This window comes from Heloderma suspectum, chromosome 4 (assembly GCF_057233095.1).
Source record: "Heloderma suspectum isolate Gila_16-S chromosome 4, 16-S_ref, whole genome shotgun sequence".
Lineage (NCBI taxonomy): Eukaryota > Metazoa > Chordata > Lepidosauria > Squamata > Helodermatidae > Heloderma > Heloderma suspectum.
In genome coordinates this window covers 144200728-144221564 of record NC_139461.1, presented here as the reverse complement: position 1 = coordinate 144221564, position 20837 = coordinate 144200728, and the positions used below count along the sequence as shown (strand labels likewise).

The following is a 20837-nucleotide window of genomic DNA, read 5'->3' as shown; positions in this document are numbered from 1 at the left end:
CATTTTTGATGAGATAGGCGATTTCGCCTGTCTAGGTGGGGAGCTTCAGAGCAGGAGCGGGGAGGTACGTGGTGCATAGAAAGCTGTGTAACACAGCTTCCGCATTGTTCCCTCCCCGCTCCCAGGACCACCGCCGTTTCCCTGTCTCCCTACTCCGTTTCCAAGCACGGAGACACAGAGAGAACCACGCCAGCTACAAGGGGCAAGGGGCAAGGTGAGGAGCATTGGTTTCTGGGAGCCGAGGTCAGAGCCCTGGGTCTAACCTCAGTTCTCAGAAACCAAAAAACCCTATGGCCCTCTAGAGAGTGTCTAGTGGCCATAGCGTTGCTCCCTTAACTGGTTTTGAGTACAGTGCACCTTGACTTGGGCAGTGGAGAGTTCCTGCTCTGCCTCAGGTCACAAAGTGGATTGGGCTAGCCCTGCCCCCTCCTCATAGGGTTTGTCAAGTCCCTTGCAGAAATATTGGCGCTCATGCATTTTATTTTTTTGTTTTATAATTGTTTGGGCCTTGGATGCATGTGAAATATGAATGTTGATAAATCTGTCTTAATATGAATTCAAGAGGATGAGGCTAGTAGTATTTCTGAAGGTTTCACAGTTGTATATATCAGAACTGAAGATATGGAGGTGCAAGGTTGGAGCATGAAAGTGTTTCACCAGTTTTTCTGTTGGATATACATTAAGAAATTACACTGGTATTCTTCACCTTTTTATTGTAATCTGAAAATGTGGTATGGTCACTCCAGTTTTAAGATGCAGTATAATTAGTTTTTGCATGGAAGGTTTGATCAAGACCTATTCCTGTTTCTGTGTTTGTTTGTTTGTTTGTTTTAAACAGAGTTATTTCTCTTTGATTTCAGTTAAAAATAAAACTCATTTAGCTCTGTTGTACTGAATTATCAAAGACATTCTTTTGCACAAAACCTGAAGTTGGGATTCTTCTCTGTTTGCTCATTTGTGCTATCATGAATCATGTTTGCTTTGCCTTAACATAAATTATGACAGTGAGACTGAAGGTCAGAACTTAAATAAAAAAATTCTTCAGGGAGAAAAATAGAAGCCCCTCACAGCCAGGAAAGCAGCAAAGGGTTTTCTTTCGTCATCTAGGGATTATAAAGGTTAAAGGCCCAGGGGAAGTCTGGTTAAATACAGTCCATACCCTAAGCATTGTGCATCTAATTTCTTATCTAATCCTTAAAAACATTGCTGAGGCAGTTGGATGATCATTCCAGTGCCCCCAAAGTTGTGCCATTTCCCCCCTTTATAATGAGCTTTTCTAAAGAGAATTCTTTCTGACATATTGATTATACAAAGGTCTACAAAAATATTTTCTTCTCCCTGAATTCTGAATCTGCTGCCTTGCCATCCCTACCTGTTGCCAGTGCTGTTTGAAATAATGATTTTGTTGAAATGTAAAAAAACGAATACAGTAAGTTTTCAGAAAAGAAAATGGAGCTATCCACATGAATTAGTAAGTTAAATAGGAAGCATCTGCTGTGGATGAATCCAAAAGACAGAAATTTATTAAAGGAAATCAGTTGTATTATCACAGACGTTCCTGACAGTTTGGGATAAACGAAGGGTGTAGTTCTATGGGAAGTGCCCTGGGTACTCTGCATTTTAGCTAGGTGGGCAATTTCACCTGTCTAGCAGAGGCTTTGGGGAGGGGGAGGGAAGGAGGCTGGGGGTGGCTGGAGATAACTCGTAGCCCCACATCCCCAGTCTCCTCCCCTCCTCATGGAATGCCCCCTTTCACCCTCTGTAAGCTTGCGTTTGTGAGCTCACAGCAGCAGCAGCAGCCAGTGCAGCTCTTTCTTGCGCTGGCTGCAAGGGGGCGAAGGGAGGGGAGCGCGGCTTCCTGGCTCCAGGCTTTGCGCCAGAAAATTGAACTAACTGATGGTGTCCCCCAGATGCTGCCTAGGGGGCACAGGATTGCTCCCTAAGGGACTATTCATGAGCTTCAAAATCACCATTGGCATCAGTCTTATTTGATCCACAATTTAATAAAAATAGGGTAATTGGTAATTTTTAAAAATGGCAACATTTTGGGGTTGATGAATTTGTTGATTGGATTGATGGTAATCATGTTAAACCTTTAGACTAACTGGAGAATAAAATGCTTAATAATGGAATTGTTTGAATACTTCCAAATTAGAGAGCATTTAAATAGCTGGTTAAGAAATCAGGAGTGAGGATTAAGACATGTAAATAGATTTGAGAAGATAATCTGGGAGAAGCCCCACAAAATGTTAACCCAAATCTAGATTGGAGAAAAGAGAAGACTCTATTACATTCAAAGATGGGAGAAGATACTTGGAGAAAGATCATCAGATAAAATGTGGAAATATGTTTGAAATAACTTAGATATACAGCCTGTGTGTTTGTAAAGAAAATTCAATTTTTAATAGAAAATTCAATGACTCCTTTACGGTTATCTAAGATCTATGAAAACTGTATTTGCTGAAAGTGTGAAAGGGTAGACATTATGTATTATTGGTGGAATTGTTCTGAGGCAAGTTGATTCTGGAAATAATTTTTGTTAACAATAGTAATATTTTGCAGTATATTATTCCTTTTGATCCTAGAATTTGCTTATTAATTCATCCAAAAGATGCAGTACCAAAGAACGAAGAAAAACTATGCTTTTATATGATATTAGCAGCTTGTCTTCTTTATGCCAAGTATTGGAAAAGAAAGGAAATGCCTTGACTAAAAGAGTGGTATATTAAAATGTGGAATTCGGCAATACTAAACAAAATTGCATGGGTTCTTTGGCTTAAGCAGGGAAGATATAGGATAAATAAATCTGAACAGGAATGGGAGTCATTTCAGAGGTTTTGGAATGATAAGCAAGGTCTGATATGGTAATCCATTTCCTTTACTGTAATGAGTCACTGTTTAAAGGTTATTTATGTGTAGTTATTGTATTGTTATAAAGTATTTGATAGGTCTCAGTGCTTTTTAAGGTGTGTAATAGGTTTTAATGTATTCAGTGTCTAAAGAATTGTAAGGTAGTGTTCACAGTAATTTGTTTTGTAAAGTAATATGTTTAAAGATAATAAATAAATACCAATCAAAAGACAAAAGAAAAAGGAAGCACAAGTTTGCACAAAGGCAATGCCAGCAGACAATAAGAGATGCAAAAAAGCATTTTGAAGAGCTTATCACTAACAATATCAAGGCCAACAATAAAGAATTCTTGGAGGGAGCAATCCTATGGCCACTAGACACTGCCTAGAAGGCCATAGGATTTTTTGGTTTGTGGAACCGAGGTCGGAGCCAGGGCCTCGGTTCCCAGAAACTGACCTCAGTTCCCAGAAACTATGCTCCCTGGCCCCTTGTAGCCAGTGCAGTTCTCTCCGCACCAGCTATGTTTCTGCGCTTGAAAACAGAGCACAGAAACAACAAAAAGGGGGCAGTCCCAGGGGTAGGGAGGGGAGGAGACCGCAGAAGCTGCATTACGCAGCTCCCTGTCTGCCATGTGGCCTCCCCCCTCTTGCACCAAAGCTCCCCAGCTAATCTGGTGAAATCACCTGTCTAACCAAAAAATGGCTATCCAGAGCAGCGCCTCCATGCTCCAGCTGCCCTGCATTGGATAGTTGTCAGCCTCTGAGTTCAAAGGCTGACAATTATCTCCAAAGGATTGCACCCTAATTATATCAGAAGCAGGAAACCAGCTACAGAGGCATTTGGACTGTTGGATGACAATGTTGTTAAAGGAGTACTGAAGGACGACAAGGAGATTGCAGAGAAGCTGAATGAATTCTTCCCATTGGTCTTCACTGCAGGAGATATAGGACAGATACCTGTGCCTGAACTGATGTTTTCAGGAAGGGAGTCTGAGGAACTGAGGCAAATAGCGGTGACAAAATATGAAATTCTCAACTTTATTGACAAACTGAAAGCAAACAAATCACCGGGCCCAGATGGTATCCATCCTAGAGTTCTCAAAGAACTCAGATATGAAATTGCTGATCTTCTAACCAAAATATGCAACACGTCCCTAAGGTCAGCCACTGTACCAGAGGACTGGAAGATGGCCAATGTAACATCAGTTTTTAAAAAGGGATCCAGGGGGGATCTAGGAAATTACAGGCCGGTTAGCTTAACATCTGTTCTGGGTAAATTTGTTGAAGGCATTATTAAAGAAAAAATTAGTAAGCACATAGAAAGACAAGCCCTGCTGAAAAAGAATCAACACGGCTTCCGCAAAGGTAAGTCCTGTCTCACTAACTTTTTAGAGTTCTTTGAGAGTGTCAGTAAACATGTAGACAGGGGTGATCTGGTAGACATTGTATATTTGGACTTTCAAAAGGCTTTTGACAAAGTCCCTCACTCCTGAGCAAACTTAGCAGTCATGGAATAAGAGGAGAGGTCCTTTTATGGATCAGTAACTGGTTAAAGAACAGGAAGCAGAGAGTAGGAATAAATGGTAAATTCTCCTAATGGAGGGATGTAAATAGTGGGATCCCACGGAGTTCTGTATTGGGACTAGCGGATCAACTTGGTCATAAATGATCTGGAATTAGGAGTGAGTGGATTGTGAGGAGCTCCGATCTCTCCAAACTGGGAGAATGCGCATCCAAATGGCAAATGCAGTTCAATGTAAGCAAGTGTAAAGTGATGCACACTGGGGCAAAAAATCCCAACTTCAAGTATAACCTGATGGGATCTGAGCTAGCAGTGACCTACCAAAAAAGACATCTTGGAGTTGAGGTAGACAGCTCAATGAAAATGTCAGCCCAGTGTGGGGCTGCTGTAAAATAGGCAAAGTCCATGTTAGGCATAATTAGAAAAGGGATTGAGAATAAACTGCCAATATCATACTGCCTTTATACAAATCTATGGGGCGGCTACACTTGGAATACTGTGTCCAGTTTTGGTCACTAAAAGAAATATTGTAGAGCTGGAAAAAGTGCAGAAGACCGCACCTGAAATGATCAAGTGGCTGGAGCATCTCCCCTATGAGGAAAAGTTACAACAGTTGGGATTGTTTAGCTTCGAAAAAAGGAGGGTAAGGGGAGACATGATAGAGGTGTACAAAATTATGCATGGTATGGAGAATGTGGATAGGGAGACTTTTTTCTCCCCTTCTCACAATACTAGAACCCGGGGTCATCTATGAAGCTGATTGGTGGGAGATTCAGGACAGACAAAAGGAAGTACTTCTTCACACAGTGCATAGTTAGACTATAGAATTTGCTACCACAGGATGTAGTGATGGCCACCAATTTGGATGGCTCTAAAAGGGGGTTAGACAAATTCTTGGAAGAGAAGGCTTTCAATGGCTCCTGATAGCTATGTACTACCTCCAGTATCTGGGGAGTTAGTCTATGTACACCAGTTGTTGGAGGACATGGGCAGGAAGGTGCTGTTGCACTCGGGCCCTGCTTGTGGTTTCCTGGTCAACAGCTGGTTGGCCACTGTGTGAACAGAGTGCTGGCCTGGATGGACTGATTCAGCATGGCTCTTCTTATGTTCTTATGGTGATCATGATGTAAACAAGAGGCAAATTTTATTTATTTAAAACATGTGTGCCCTGCCTTTCCTCAGCGAGCCCAAGGCAGTTGTCTAGTGCAAACCCTCAGTGAAATGGACAGGTCTGGAGAAGAGCGCTGGGTTGTGCCCCTAAACATTGCTGAGTTTTTTGCTAACTCCCAGGCTTGCCAGGCTCTGTATGCCTCTGGAGAAGGAAGACTTTTGGTAGCTCCAGCTTATGCCACCGCTTTGAGTGTTTCCACACTTGTCACTTTTCTCAGGAATTGCCAACTTGTGTTCTGTCGCTTTTTATGGAGAGTGCAGATGGTGCTGTTGACAACTGGTTGAATTTCAGGATTTTCTGTCTTGTTCTCCTGTGTTTTTTCAGGCCCTATTTGTGACTTCTTTGTTTTTGTTTTTCAATATGACATAATTGTAGCACTGGCCTCTCCTGCTTGGACTGGCTAAGTGCTGTTGGGTCTTTTCAGAGCTAGAATCATAGAGTTGGAGGGAGCCTAGTAGGCCATCTAGTCAAAGACCCTCACTGCTTGATGCAGGAAACTGTCCAGTCTCTGCTTGAAGACCTCCCGTGAGGGAGCATCCACCCATTCACCCCAGGAATTTATTTCATTGTCAAGCTGTTCTTACCTTTAAGATGTTGCTGCTGATGTTCAACCAAAATCCAGCCTCCTGTGATTTAAGCCAATTAGTCCAAGTCCTGCTGTTTGGGGTAGCATAGAAGAAGTTTCCCCCCTCCTCTGTGTGGCAGCCCTTAAAGTATTTGAAGAGTGCTATCATGGCCCCATTCAGCCTTCTCTTCTCCATGCGAAATATATCCAGTTCCTTCAAACCATGGGCAAAATCCAGCGTCACACGAGTGGAGTTCCCTGCCCTCCTCCCCCAAAATCTGCTCTGGAAGGTCCTCCAACCCTTCAGTGCAGATTTTGAGGGAGCATGCAATTGGAAGAAACACCCCTCCACACACACTTGTGTTCCGCTGATGGAAGCTGTTCCACTGGCAGGTTGGGTTAACTGGATCCATCCATAGCTTCTGTTAATGCAGCCTAAAACTGCACTGGCCTTTTTTGTAACTGCACTGCACTGCTGACTCAATTTCAGATTGTGGTCAACTAGTCCCAAGAACCCTTTCTCTCTCTCTCTCTCTCTCACACACACACACACACACACACTGCTCCCTTTTGATTTTCAAGCAGAAACATCCTGTTTGCAGGTTTTGCCTGTTGTATTACTTGGGGGGGGGGGGGCTCCTGATGAATAGCCTCTTTATTGCACCTTGAATAGCCTCTCTGAGTTGCTTTACTTTACATTACTTTACATATAATTTTCTATAGTGAAATAGTGCTATTTTGCTTTGTCAAATGAAAAGAAAAACAATGGGGGAGTCAAGTGATTAAAGCCCACCCCCTACCCCTGGAATAGGAGCAGACATTAAGGGGTAATTAAAAGAGGCTATTCAAGGAGCAATTACTATGCTAATCATCAGTAATCCCTCAGCCAAGCTCAACAGAAAGCAATAAAACAGGCTGAACTTGCAAGCAGGAAGTTTCTGAATAATGTTGGAAGGGTTCTTAGCTGAATAAGACTGATTTCTGAGTAAACATTACAAAAAGATCTTGGTCATGGGGAAATGCATTGCTGGGTAATATAGTGCTCTGTTAAGTACTGTATGGTATCCCAATTCTACCTGGTTTGCCTGTAGCAGCACCAAATTGTGTGTTAATTAACCCACGATTTGCCACTGCACATGCTGGGCACATTTTGAAGCCATTTTGAATTTTCAACCCCTGATTGGGCCAATCAAGGGTTGATACATAATGTCTGAACCCAGACGTTATAGGTTAATTGTGAGTTAAATAATCCACAATTAAGCTACAATTAGTAGTTAGGTTAACTGTGGGTTGTTTAAGCTATGATTAATCTATAGTGTCTGGGTCCATATGTTGCGTAGCAACTGCCGATTGGCTCAGTCAGGAGTTGAACATTCCAAAAGGCTGTGGAATGTGCCCAGCACATGTCTCAGCAAATCGTGGGTTAATTAACCCAAGATTTGCAGCTGTTTGCTGCGAACAGCTCTTTCTAATTCTGTTTCCAGCTAATTATGGAAAAGCATTTCCTGAGCAGTGTGAAAAAGGACTCTGGTGTGCAAGCAACCTATGATGGGAAAAGATGAAATCCCTGCTATGCAATTATTAAAAGCATATGAGATCTGGCAGCACATTATATACTGTGCATGCTTCCAAAACATTAAGGTTGCTGCCCCCTTGTATTTTTAAATAATTAAATGTTATAGAACAACTGTGGAAAGTCATGAGATGAGAGAGAGGAAATATCCATACATCCTTCTAATACCTGGAAAATATTTTGTTCCAGATTCCGGAATCTGTAATAATGTGTAAATATTTGAAGAATTATTTAACTGACAGCATATTTTTGCCAACAGTAAAATCCACAATAAGGCAATGGAAGTTTTGTTTGCCAGCTCATCCCTCTAATTAATATTTTATCTGGAGGTTGTTGTTGTTCTTCAGTCGTTAAGTCGTGTCCAACTCTTCGTGACCCCATGGACCATAGCACGCCAGGCCTTCCTGTCCTCCGCTCTCTCCCGGAGCGTGCTCAAGTTCATATTCATTGCATCGGTGATGCTATCTAGCCATCTCATCCTCTGCCGTCCCCTTCTCCTTTTGCCTTCACTCTTTCCCAGCATCAGGGTCTTTTCTAGTGATTTTTCTCTTCGCATTAGGTGGCCAAAATATTTGAGCTTCAGCTTCAGTATCTGTCCTTCCAATAAGCAGTCAGGGTTGATTTCCTTTAGGATGGACTAACTTGACCTCCTTGCAGTCCAGGGGACTCGTAAGAGTCTTCTCCAGCACCACAGTTCGAAGGCATCAATTCTTCGGCACTCAGCCTTCCTTATAGTCCAGCTCTCACAGCCATAAGTTGCTGCTGGGAAAACCATAGCTTTGATTATGCGGACCTTTGTTGGCAAGGTGATGTCTCTGCTTCTTACTATGCTGTCTAGGTGTGCCATAGGTTTCCTCCCAAGGAGCAAGCGTCTTTTAATTTCATGGCTACAGTCACCGTCTGCGGTGATCTTGGAGCCCAAGAAAATAAAATCTGTCACTGCTTCCATTTCTTCTATATGCCAGGAAGTGATGGGGCCAGATGATCTTAGTTTTTTTAATGTTGCATTTCAAACCAGCTTTTGCACTCTCCACTTTCACCCACAGCAAGAGGCTCGTTAGAACCTCTTTGCTTTCTGCCATTAGGGTGGTATCGTCTGCATATCTGAGGTTGTTGATAATTCTGCCAGCAATCTTAATTCCGACCTGTGATTCATCCAACCCGACGTTTCTCATGATGTACTCTGCATATAAATTAAATAAGCAGGGCAAAAATATACAGCCTTGTCATACTCCTTTCCCAATTTGGAACCAATCAGTTGTTCCATGTCCGGCTCTTACTGTTGCTTCTTGTCCCTCGTACAGGTTTCTCAGGAGTCAGGTAAGGTGGTCTGGTATTCCCATCTCTTTAAGAATTTGCCACGGGTTGTTGTGATTTTCTGGAATTCTCTTGCTTTCTCCATGATCCAGCGAATGTTGGCGATTTGATCTTTAGTTCCCCTGCGTCTTCGAAACCCAACTTGTATTTCCGGTAGTTCTCGGTTCACATACTGCTGAAGCCTAGCTTGTAGGATTTTGAGCATAACCTTGCTGGCATGTGAAATGAGCGCAATTGTATGGTAGTTTGAACACTCTTTGGCATTGCCCTTCTTTGGAATTGGAATGTAAACTGACCTTTTCCAGTCTTGTGGCCACTGTGGAGTGTTCCAAATTTGTTGGCATATTGAGTGCAGCACTTTAACAGCATCATCTTTTAGGATTTTATATAGTTCAGCTGGAATACTGTCATCTCCGCTAGCTTTGTTGTTACTAATGCTTCCTAAGGCCCACTTGACTTCACTCTCTAGGATGTCCGGCTCAAGTTCAGTGACCGCACTATCATGGCTATCAGGAACATTCAGATCTTTCCTGTTTAGTTCTTCTGTGTATTCTTTCCACCTCTTAATCTCATCTGCTTCTGTTAGGTCCCTGCCTTCTTTGTCCTTTATCATGCCCGTCTTTGCACAAAATGTTCCCTTGATATCTCCGATTTTCTTGAAGAGATCTCTAGTCTTTCCCATTCTATTGTTTTCCTCGATTTCTTTGCATTGTTCATTTAAGAAGGCCTTCTTGTCTCTCCTTGCTATTCTCTGGAACTCTGCATTCAGTTGGATATATCTTCCCCTTTCTCCCTTGCTTTTCGCTTCCCTTCTTTCCTCAGCTACTTGTAAAGCCCCATCAGACAGCCACTTGTCTTTCTTGCATTTCTTTTTCTTTGGGATGGATTGAGTTGCTGCCTCCTGAACAATGTTACGGACCTCCGTCCATAGTTCCTCAGGCACTCTGTCTATCAGGTCTAATCCCTGAAATCTATTCCTCACCTCCACTGTATATTCATAAGGGATATGATTTAGGTCATACCTGAATGGTTTAGTGGTTTTCCCTACGTTCTTCAATTTAAGCCAAAATTTTGCAAGAAGCAGCTCATGATCTGAGCCACAGTCAGCTCCAGGTCTTGTTTTTACTGACTGTATAGAGCTGCTCCATCTTTGGCTGCAAAGGATATAATCCATCTGATTTCGATATTGACAATCTGGTGATGTCTATGTGTAGAGTCGCCTCTTGTGCTGTTGGAAAAGAGTGTTTGCTATGATCAGATTGTTCTCTTGGCAAAACTCTATTAGCCTTTGTCCTGCTTCATTTTGTACACCAAGGCCATGCTTGCCTGTTATCCCGGTGATTTCTTGACTTCCTACTTTAGCATTCCAATCCCCTATGATGAAGGGGTTATACAGAATAAATTTCTAAGAGGCATTCTAGCCCTTCATTCTAGTATTCCAGCTGTTCTTTGAGCTGAAGTGGGGCTACCATCAATTTCTATAAGGGTCTATAATTTCTATGAGGAAATATTCTTCTATTGGAAAATATTGATTGATATGCCTGACCACCGTTTGGCTAAACGTTGCTATTTAGAACAGAAAAACAGGGATGGTTGGGCTATTTCTTGTTGTGATAGGCTGGCCCATTTCTCTCTCTCATTGGCTTCCTTTCATTTAAGAGAATTTATGGTTAAAATTAGAAATCGGTTATACTCAAAGGATGCTAATAAAGATGTGGAAACCATTCAACAGAATTTAGTGGGTGGTACCATCTTTATAAGGGTGAACAATTTTCCCTCATTATTTTAATTCATTAACTCACTCTGAAGACATTTATAGAAATATGCTTCCAGACTATGACTTCTTCATATTTGGATGGTAGATATGCAAATAGGTTGTATCCAGTATTAGTCCTATGTAGAGGACATCCATTGAAATGAATGGGACTTAAATTAGTCTAATATTGGATACCACCCAATATTTCAACATCTTTGTATCAATATGCAGGGCTCTACAAATAGGGGATATTATTCATTATATATTCTTCTGTGAATTGTATGCCAGTCACAGGAAATGATTCCTTGCACCTTTGTTGGGAGGAATGTCTGATAGAAGTTTGGCTGAGCAAATATGTAAACTACCTGTAAATACAGATCTTTATGTAACCAATCAAGTAGCTTTATTAGCTGTGGCTGCTAAAAGGTTTAGAGCAGAGGTTCGAAGAACTGTTCCTGTCAGATAGGCACATGACAAATTGATTTGATTAGTTTGTTCAATCTTTTTTCTCTCGCTCTTTGTGTGTGTGTGTGAGGCTGTTGTTCTGGTAAAATTGTAAGAACCTATGGTGATATGCAATAAAATGACTGACATGGCAATTAGCATTTACAGTAGCTTCCTGTCTGTTGTCTTAGTATTGGCAGGATTATCTTTTCTTTTTCCTTTTTTTGGGGGGAGTATAATAATTTTTATTTTTTAAAAAGAAAAAAACACACAACAACAACATAAACACACAATACACATACATTAAAATATCTCTTAAGATTGTAAGGTATCAACCTTTGGCTCCCATTACACATCAAATGCTTATTATTATTCTCTACTTCTTATATTAGTTGTATATCATACTTTGAGTTCACAGGCATTATCTCATTTCTCTCCTAATTTTTAACAACAACAGAGAACCAACCATCTCAAAGTTCAAAATCCACATACATAGATATCATTTTTCTCTATTTCTTGTACAAATTCTATAAAAGGTTCCCAATCTAACATAAATTTAGTTGTTGATCCTTCTTTAATTATAATAGTAAGTTTTGCCATCTCTGCCAACTCCACAATTTTTATGATCCACTCGCTCACAGTTGGTATTGTTTCATTCTTCCACTTTTGTGCATACAATACCCTTGCAGCCGTCAAGTCCACCATAAATGATAAAACGTTCCATCCTGATCTTCACATTTCCAACATTTTCCAGAAACACCCTTATACATTTTAGACAGTTTAAACGGTGACATATACCATCTATACATCATCTTATAAAAATTCTCTTTAAGACTTGTACATAAAGTAAATTTTAGATCTTTTTCCCACATACTTTCCCACTCTTCCATTGATATATTATGACCAACATTTTGTGCCCATTTGATCATACAATCTTTTACTTGTTCATCTTCTGTCTCATGCCGTAACAGTAATTTATACAGTTTAGCAATAACGTGTTCATCATTTCTACACAGTGCTGTTTCAAACTCAGATTCTGTTTGTTCAAATCCACCATTTTTCTCATCTATTTTAAATCTTTCTTTAATTTGCAAATATGAAAACCACTGGCAGACGTGACCTTCTTCCAATAAGCTTTCCCTTGATTTTAACTTACATTCCCCTTGTGACAGTTCCAGTAAATCATTATATCGTATCCATTTATGCGTGCTATCAAGTTCTCTTCTATGCATTGCTTCTTGTGAGGATATCCAACATGGTGTTTTTTGATAAAACCTTAATTTATATTTATTCCAAATTCTTAATACAGCCCTTCTTATATAATGATTATTAAAATCTACATTCACTTTTGTTTTATCATACCACAAATAACCATGCCACCCATATCTACAAGCTGGGTTTCGAAGAGGCAGAGGAACTAGAGATCAAATCGCCAACATTCGCTGGATCATGGAGAAAGCAAGAGAATTCCAGAAAAACGTCTATTTCTGCTTCATTGACTACGCTAAAGCCTTTGATTGTGTGGATCACAACAAACTGTGGCAAATTCTTAAAGTGATGGGAGTACCAGACCACCTTACCTGTCTCCTGAGAAACCTGTACGAGGATCAAGAAGCAACAGTAAGAACCAGACATGGAACAACCGAGTGGTTCAAAATTGGGAAAGGAGTACGACAAGGCTGCATATTGTCACCCTGCTTATTTAACTTATATGCAGAGTACATCATGAGAAATGCCGGGTTGGATGAATCACAGGTCGGAATTAAGATTGCTGGGAGAATTATCAACAGCCTCCGACATGCAGACGATACCACCCTAATGGCAGAAAGCGAAGAGGATCTCAAGAGCCTCTTGTTGAGGGTGAAAGAGGAGAGTGCAAAAGCTGGTTTGAAACTCAACATTAAAAAAACGAAGATCATGGCATCTGGCCCCATCACTTCCTGGCATAAAGAAGGGGAAGAAATGGAAGCAGTGACAGATTTTACTTTCTTGGGCTCAAGAAGTTACAGTAATCTCATCTCATCTCCCCCACTCTCTCTCTAATATATACTTTTAAAAATTGATAACAGTTACATCCAGCTGTAATGCCATTAATCAAATATCTCAGGCATCATAGTCCTTTAACCATTTTGGACTGTCTTAACTCTGACTCTTGTCCTTCCATTGCATCTTGCTGTTTTTCAACCTCTTTCTTCAAGATGGCAATTTCCTAGAGTCATGTTCTGGGCTCTTTAAAAATGTAAATCATGGCCCCCGTTGCAATTCCTTTGATTTCTTCTGCATACAGCTCCATTATCCTGGATTCCTGCACTGAAAAGGGGGTTGGACTTGATGGTCTAAATGGCCTTTCCAACTCTATAATTCTATGATCTGTTTCCACCTCAAAAGAATGTGGAGCTACTTGCCTGCCTGGTTACTGATGCTTCATTATGCATTCTTATTCTATTGTGTATATGCAATGAAGGTAACACCCTAGCCCTTCTAATGTAGTACATTTTCTTCTTAGTAGCCATTTTAATCTTTTCCTTGTTCATTTGCCTATAAGATCTCATATCACTAACTGTTGACAACCTTGCATGTAATTTCCTACCAAACCACACCTCTGTTGGTGAAAATCCTTGTTCCAAAGAGACTGACCTGCAATTTCATAAAGCTAAGCAAACATCAGTGTTTGTTGCCTTAGCTTTGTATAACAATCATTCAGTAATCTTCACCCCATTCTCTGCTAACACAATAGCCTGAAGATATTCTAGACCAGAAGTTACACATCTGAATCATAACAGGAACAACAATGAAGTTATGGTCCATTATCTGTCATAACAGTCTGTGGAATTCCATGTCTAGCAAAAATAGCTTTCACCATACCAGTGTCATGCTTAGCACTGAGATTATTGAGCTCACAGATCTCTGGATAGTGAGAATAATAGTCAAGAACAAGTAGATACTGATGGCCCTCAGAATCAAAGAAATCCATTCTAACCTTAGACAAAGGGCTCAAAATCCATATTAATGGTCATAGGCTGTTTTATCTGACGGTTCTAATATTTCTGATACAGCACAATCTCTTACAAACATTTCTACATCTCAGTTCAGGTCCAACCAATAAGCAACAGCTCGAGCTCTGTGTTTACATTTTTCAATACCTTGTGTATGCCCCAGTCATGGGCTGCTAAAGTTTGGAGGTGCCGAGATAATGATAATTCAGATCCAGGTTTGCTTACAAGGAGCCTTTATTGAGTACTTACAGCACACAGGCGTACCCAGTGGTTGGATTAGATAGCTTCTCTGAACCCAGAGCCATGGGGTAAAATTGGTTTTATACCATACACTTCAGCAGGGAGGCAGCATGACAGAAGCAAGCATTAATTAGCGATCATTCTCCGCATAAACTAACAGTGCTTGTTGAGCAGAAAAACAATCAGAACTTTCCCAGCACAGCCACCTGTAACTTGGCATAAACATAGCCTCACTTCTCAGGCACATCCTAGGCCCTGATAAGATACTAGCCTTCGTTAGCATGGAATGTGCTGAGGCTGTGCTATCGACCTTTGACTCATCTCACATGCTCAGAGGCCCACTAGCAAGGATATTGTACTTATAATGAACAGAAGCCAAGCATTATGGATCTCTAGGTCCCTCTAAAACTACAGGTGACTTGGTTACACTCCTAGAGCCATTACACCTTGGTACCTTACGTGAATATGCTGAAACATATATACCTCAAAGAGTGAGGAATTACTGCTCTAAGAGTCTTTGTAAGTACTCCTTCAATAACAGAAAAATGTGGCATAAATCTATTTTTAATTTTAGAAATTGTCTGCAGTGGTGAAAAATCCCATTTCCAAGCTATCTGTTTTCCTAACAAAGTTCTCAAATGACATGTCAATTATGCAAAGTTTGGAATATATTTAGCCACAAAATTCACCACGCCCAATCTTTTTTTGCAACACATTTCATCAGTAGCCTGCACCCTTTCCTGTTCAATCTCTAACCCCGACCTGTAATTCTCTCTTCTTAAGTACACAAGTTCTAGAAACCCTAAATTTACATTTCTGTTTTTCAAGTTTCAGTCCAGCCTCTTATACTTTTTGTAATACCATATACAATCTTGTGTCTTGTTTCTCAGTATTTGCTCCACAAATTATATCATCATCATCATCATCAATATACAGTTCCTTCAAAAACCACCTGTATCTGCTTATCAAATACCTCAGATAAGGAACACAGTCCAAATGGCAATCATTTAAAATAGTACTTTCCAAAAGGTGTATTAAAAGTACACAAGCGCTGTTTGAGTTTGCAGAATGTCACTGCTGGATATTGCCCACTGTGTGTGTGTGTGCATGCATACACGCATACATGTGTGTGCATGTGATCCAAAGAATGGCCCTGTCTTTGGTCATGGGCTTCACTTGAGGACTGTCAGTTCCCTTCATGTTTATGGGCCTGTGTTCCCATAGACGACTCCCTCCAAGCACTAAGTCCACATAGATGTGCTCATGCAATCATTTGTAATCTTACGGCAGCATGGGACTGTTTTGGGTGACTAACCAATGAATGTAAATGACAGAGTGAAAAACATTTGCTGCAGCTCTTTCTCCACTGTCATTGTGGCTCTTGTTCCCCAAGGGCTGAAATAGACACGATGGGGGCAGGCCTGTGTGTTAGAACTGGGTCTGCCACTGATTGTTACCAAGCAGGGAGAGATTATTTTAAAAACACAGTAGAGATGGGGGTTAAATTCTTATTCTGCCTGTGCTTTCCCCCTCCCTGCTACAAACCAGTTTTTAAAAGAAGGTAGGTTTGACTTCCGGCCTCAGAGCTTCACCAGGAGAAAACCAGCTGAAAAGAATCAGTCTGAGGGAGAAGTGGGGGCAGGAGAAAGGGTTGGGTCTTCCTCCGCTCATTCCAATTCTCCGCGTCCCCACTTCATAGTGATTTAGGGGCAGATCCAGTTCTGATGCATAGTTCTGTCACCATCATCTCTAGGATGAGCATGAGCTCTCTCCTCCACTGTTTCAAATATTGTGATACTTTTATTATTGATTGTATGAAATTTAATTGTATTTTATTGCCATTTGCCACCTTGAGCACAGTGGAAAGGCAGGATAAAAATACTAAAACTAGAAAATTAATAGGGCTATGCCATGTTGATACTGCCAGTACAACATCTCCTCTTTTGAGGCTCCTGATTCTTTTTTGTGCCCACAAATGGCTGCTCTTGGTTGTAATTGCTGTACCTTCCCCACCTATACCTGATGGCTGTCCTCATGGAGGGGAATCTGTTGTGTCCCATCCTTCCCATATGAGAAGCTCTGGCTGTGCAGAAGCTTCAGCTATGGTGTCATAGAGCTGTCACAGTTAATCTCCATGCCTGGCAATGACTTCCATCGACAGTATTATTTGATATTGCCCAAGCCATAAGGATCTATGCTGGCACAGTGATGTTATCTGCTAAATCATGGTGTAGTTTCTTTGCTCACAAGTAATATAACACAGACCAATACAGTGAATTGGAGAACACACAGGCACTGTGTGATTATGTAATTACAATCTGATGATGCAGAATTTTACCCTTGGATTACATGTATTAATCTCAAATGAACACAAGCAAAGCTTCTGCAAGAACAGCCCCTCACTGAAAGACACAAACAGAGCAAGATTTTTTTCATTTGGCAAAAATGGACAGGAAAATAGGCAAGTAGTTTGGCTGAGCCCAAGGGTGAAATCTGAACTAGGAGAAGAATGGGAGAGACTTTTAGCTGGAGTAATTAAACATACTCCACATCTGTCCTCCAGTTTTATTTAAGACGTTGGATGCTGACACTGTTTGATTTATAAATCGTAAAGGCTAGAGCAGGCTGTATTTGAGATACTCCCCTACATGATTTGTTGCAGATTTCTGGAAGTGATTTTGCTTCTGGCCGTTTTTCTTCTCCCCAGCAGGAATCCTTTAAATGCCGCCTGACTTAAGTGGAGTCGCGGTGTTGATCTGGAAACAGCAAGTATATCCAGCTTGTTCACCTGTAATTATGTTCCGTTTAAATCCCTTGGCAGCTTTTATGTATGTCTTGAGCCAAGTTCAGGTCCAACTAAAATTGGGGCAGTTGTGACATGAATATAGCACTCTGTGGTTCATCTGGAATGTTTACATGGATCCCACATCCTGACTTGCCTTCAGACAATCCTGAAAGCGTTATGTAAGGAACTCTGGGAGGGTTCCTTATGTGTCATGTATGTAACAAGACCAGAGAGTTACATTACATACATTAGCTACCTTACATTACATTACATACATTAGCTACCTTAGAAATACTTGGCAGAGAATTCCTACATGGTTCTAAGGGTGACGTGTGGCCCTTGCAAGTTCTTCATTTTCTCTGTGAACTCAGATTTGCAACTTGTTACAAACATATGTACCAGCAAGCTGAAGGCTGGGTTGGCAAGTTGTTTCCCAGGCCAAGGAGGTGTGCCAGGCCGTAGCCTTTCCCTGCAAGAAAAGGAGTACAGTTGTGTGCCCGCATTTACTATATCCCCCAAATTAAAAATCACAGACTTTAAAAAAATAGTATCAAAACTGTCCTAGGGATGGGTGTGTGTGTGGGGGGGGGGTTCTGATGTGCTGTCCTAACAGTTCCCCAGTTCAGCCACAACCATGTTACCAATCTGTGGATTTTTTTTTCAGAGCTCACCCAAAGACAGAAAACCTGTATTTGCTTTGAAAGCAGTGATGGTGCAATTATGTGCAATTCTGACTAACCTAATGAAAAGTTTAGAGAAAATGGGGAAACTAATGGAGACTAAGGTGGTGGCTATGCATCAGCAAAGAAAAGGAAGAAAGATGACACGTTGTTGTTGTTCAGTCGTTCAGTCGTGTCTGACTCTTCGTGACCCCATGGACCATAGCACGCCAGGCCTTCCTGTCCTCTGCTCTCTCCCGGAGTGTGCTCAAGTTCATATTCATTGCATCGGTGATGCTCTCTAGCCAAATCATCCTCTGCCGTTCCCTTCTCCTTTTGCCTTCAGTCTTTCCCAGCATCAGGGTCTTTTCCAGAGAGTTTTCTCTTCACATTAGGTGGCCAAAATATTTGAGCTTCAGCTTCAGTATCTGTCGTTCCAATGAGCAGTCAGGGTTGATTTCCTTTAGGACTGACTGATTTGACCTCCTTGCTGTCCAGGGGACTCGTAAGAGTGTTCTCCAGCACCACAGTTCGAAGGCATCAATTCTTGGGCGCTCAGCCTTCCTTATAGTCCAGCTCTCACAGCCATACGTTGCTACTGGGAAAACCATAGCTTTGATTATACGGACCTTTGTCAGCAAGGTGATGTCTCTGCTTCTTACTATGCTGTCTAGGTTTGCCATAGCTTTCCTCCCAAGGACTTGCTCACTGGCTTTCTGCCTCACAAGCAAGCAAGTGGTAACAATGATGAGAAAGAAGATGAGCAGCAAAGCAGCTAGATAGTGGTGTGAAGGTAGAGTTACTGAGGGAGGGTGTCCATTGACGGTGTCTTCTCCAAGAGCTCTCAAAACCCTGGGCCCCATCTACATGAGCCTTTTACTTCGGGTGGCTGCAAGTCGAGGTCCTTTGGGACAGACAACGTAATCGCCACTTCGCAGCCATCTGTGGTTTTCTCCTGGAAAAAGCGGATTTCCAAGGAAGCATTTTGCTGCAATGTTTTTGGTTTGCTGTGGGTTTCCCACGGTTGTAAGCCGTCTGTCCCTTCCCCAAACCGACTTCACATTTTGCGGTGGGCGTGTTGTAGGTGTGCGTAGTGCTTGCGTCACTCTGTGATGCCCCTTTACTCCCCCACCCCATGCCTTGGCATCTGTGCAGTTACAGAAGCACAGAGAGACATTTTCATTTATTTAAGCACACTTTCGCACATTTTTGCAGCTTTGTATCGCAATGGTTGCTTTTGGACTCAGTGCCCAAGGGCCGGGGGGTCTCGGGGAAGGGCCAACTTCACTCTGGCCACCATTTTGGAGCAATGGGTAGGCACGTACCTCTCACACCTTGGGTGAGTGCGAACCATGACGAGAGTCTCAGGCTGGGGAACTGACAACAGATGGCATGGAAATAAAGGAGCACGGAACGCCCACTTTGTACCTAACGAGGGATGGAAAGACACCACAGAACCCCTAAAATACAAAACAACCACTGAAGTGTCGCACCCCCAGGCTCATGGGCCGGCACAACTGCGCCTTAAAGTATAAGGGCAAAAAAAGGGCACAGCGGAGTCTGTTGGGGAAGCCCACAGTAAATCGTGAGTGCATCCCAGCAGAAGCTAATTCGAAGCTGAAATGCTGCGCAGTTGCGACGGAGGGAAGGGAGAAAGTAGTGCCATGTAGACGGGTCTCTGGAGCCAGCATTGGGTACATGCAAACAAATTGTAAATGATCACAATATGTGAGACTAGCACATATTTACTGCTTATATGCTGCAGATGTTAAGCCCAGGTGCCTTAACTTGTAATTTCTATACTTTCTGGTGCGTGAATAAATATGCAAATGCTTTAACTCTTCTCTTAAACTGAAGGTGTTTTTGTTTTGTTTAAAAAACAGACTTACATATATGTACCTGGGTGGACAAAATGTATTGTTATATAACCAAGGCAAGCCGCTGGTAATGAAAGCTGGGCAAATTCAAATTGCAACCAAGAGACGCTTTTAGTTGTAACTGAGGTTAATAGCTGGCAAGAAGCGCCAAAGAAAGCAGAGGATTCTTTGTCCCTGGAGTCTTAAAATCATGGGCCCTTGTGAAATACAGACTGTGCAGCAATGCACACTTGTTGGATTTGCCTCAGCAATGACTGAATGGAAGTCACTGACCTGTGCTAGGCAAAATGTCAGAATATATAATGTCAGTGGAACCATTTGTTACCATGAACCTGGATTTCTATCCCCTTGGCAACACGTTGTGATTCCTCCTGAAGATATTTGAGTGCTGATGTAGCCTCCCAGATCTTTTAAGTTCTGGTGTTCGAAATCACAATGTTGGAATTCCTTTTTCCCATTTCATTTTCAGCTCTCACTCCAGCTGTTAGCCTTGTATTAATAAACCCAACTCTTCAGAAGCTTGAACCCCCAGTTTGGATGTCATGATAAACAAAGCACAGATGGAGGGTCCATGGCTTGCTTAGCCACTACTGCTTCCAGGAGGACCTAGTGGGCACGATCAGGTTGCATGCATAAGAATGCAGTTTGATCCCGATAAGTCTGGGTCCCCCAGAACCCTGGCTTCTCATGATTTGCGATCTGGCCCACTGTGCAAGATTAAACTACATTGTAATGTAAACTTGATTATTCTGAGATGCAATGCCCTTGTCCCTTTCAGCTTTTAAAATACTTCCGAGATTAGAGAGGTAGCAGAACATGTAAATAATGGATCATTTTGTCCTTTTACACCCTGTCAAAATTGCTGTGCAAAATTATTTATTGCCTGAAAGGGTTATAGATAATATATCAGACACTGTAATTATAAAGGTCTGCCTTGCTTTTATTTGCTGTTGTGGCTTCATTCTGTACTCACAGGATGTTCCAGTGACCTACTGAAGTTTGCAGGCCATCCCCACCTAGTGTGACTAGCAGTTGAATTAGTTACTATGATTATTAGTAATTTTTACTCATAGTAATTTTTAT

The 20837-nt window shown here is 41.6% G+C and overlaps 1 protein-coding gene across 5 annotated transcripts in view; it reads left to right on the top strand.

Moving 5' to 3' along the window:
• SLC24A3 (solute carrier family 24 member 3) overlaps positions 1-20837 on the top strand; it is a 269195-nt gene that overhangs the window by 51342 nt on the left and 197016 nt on the right. The window lies entirely within an intron of this gene.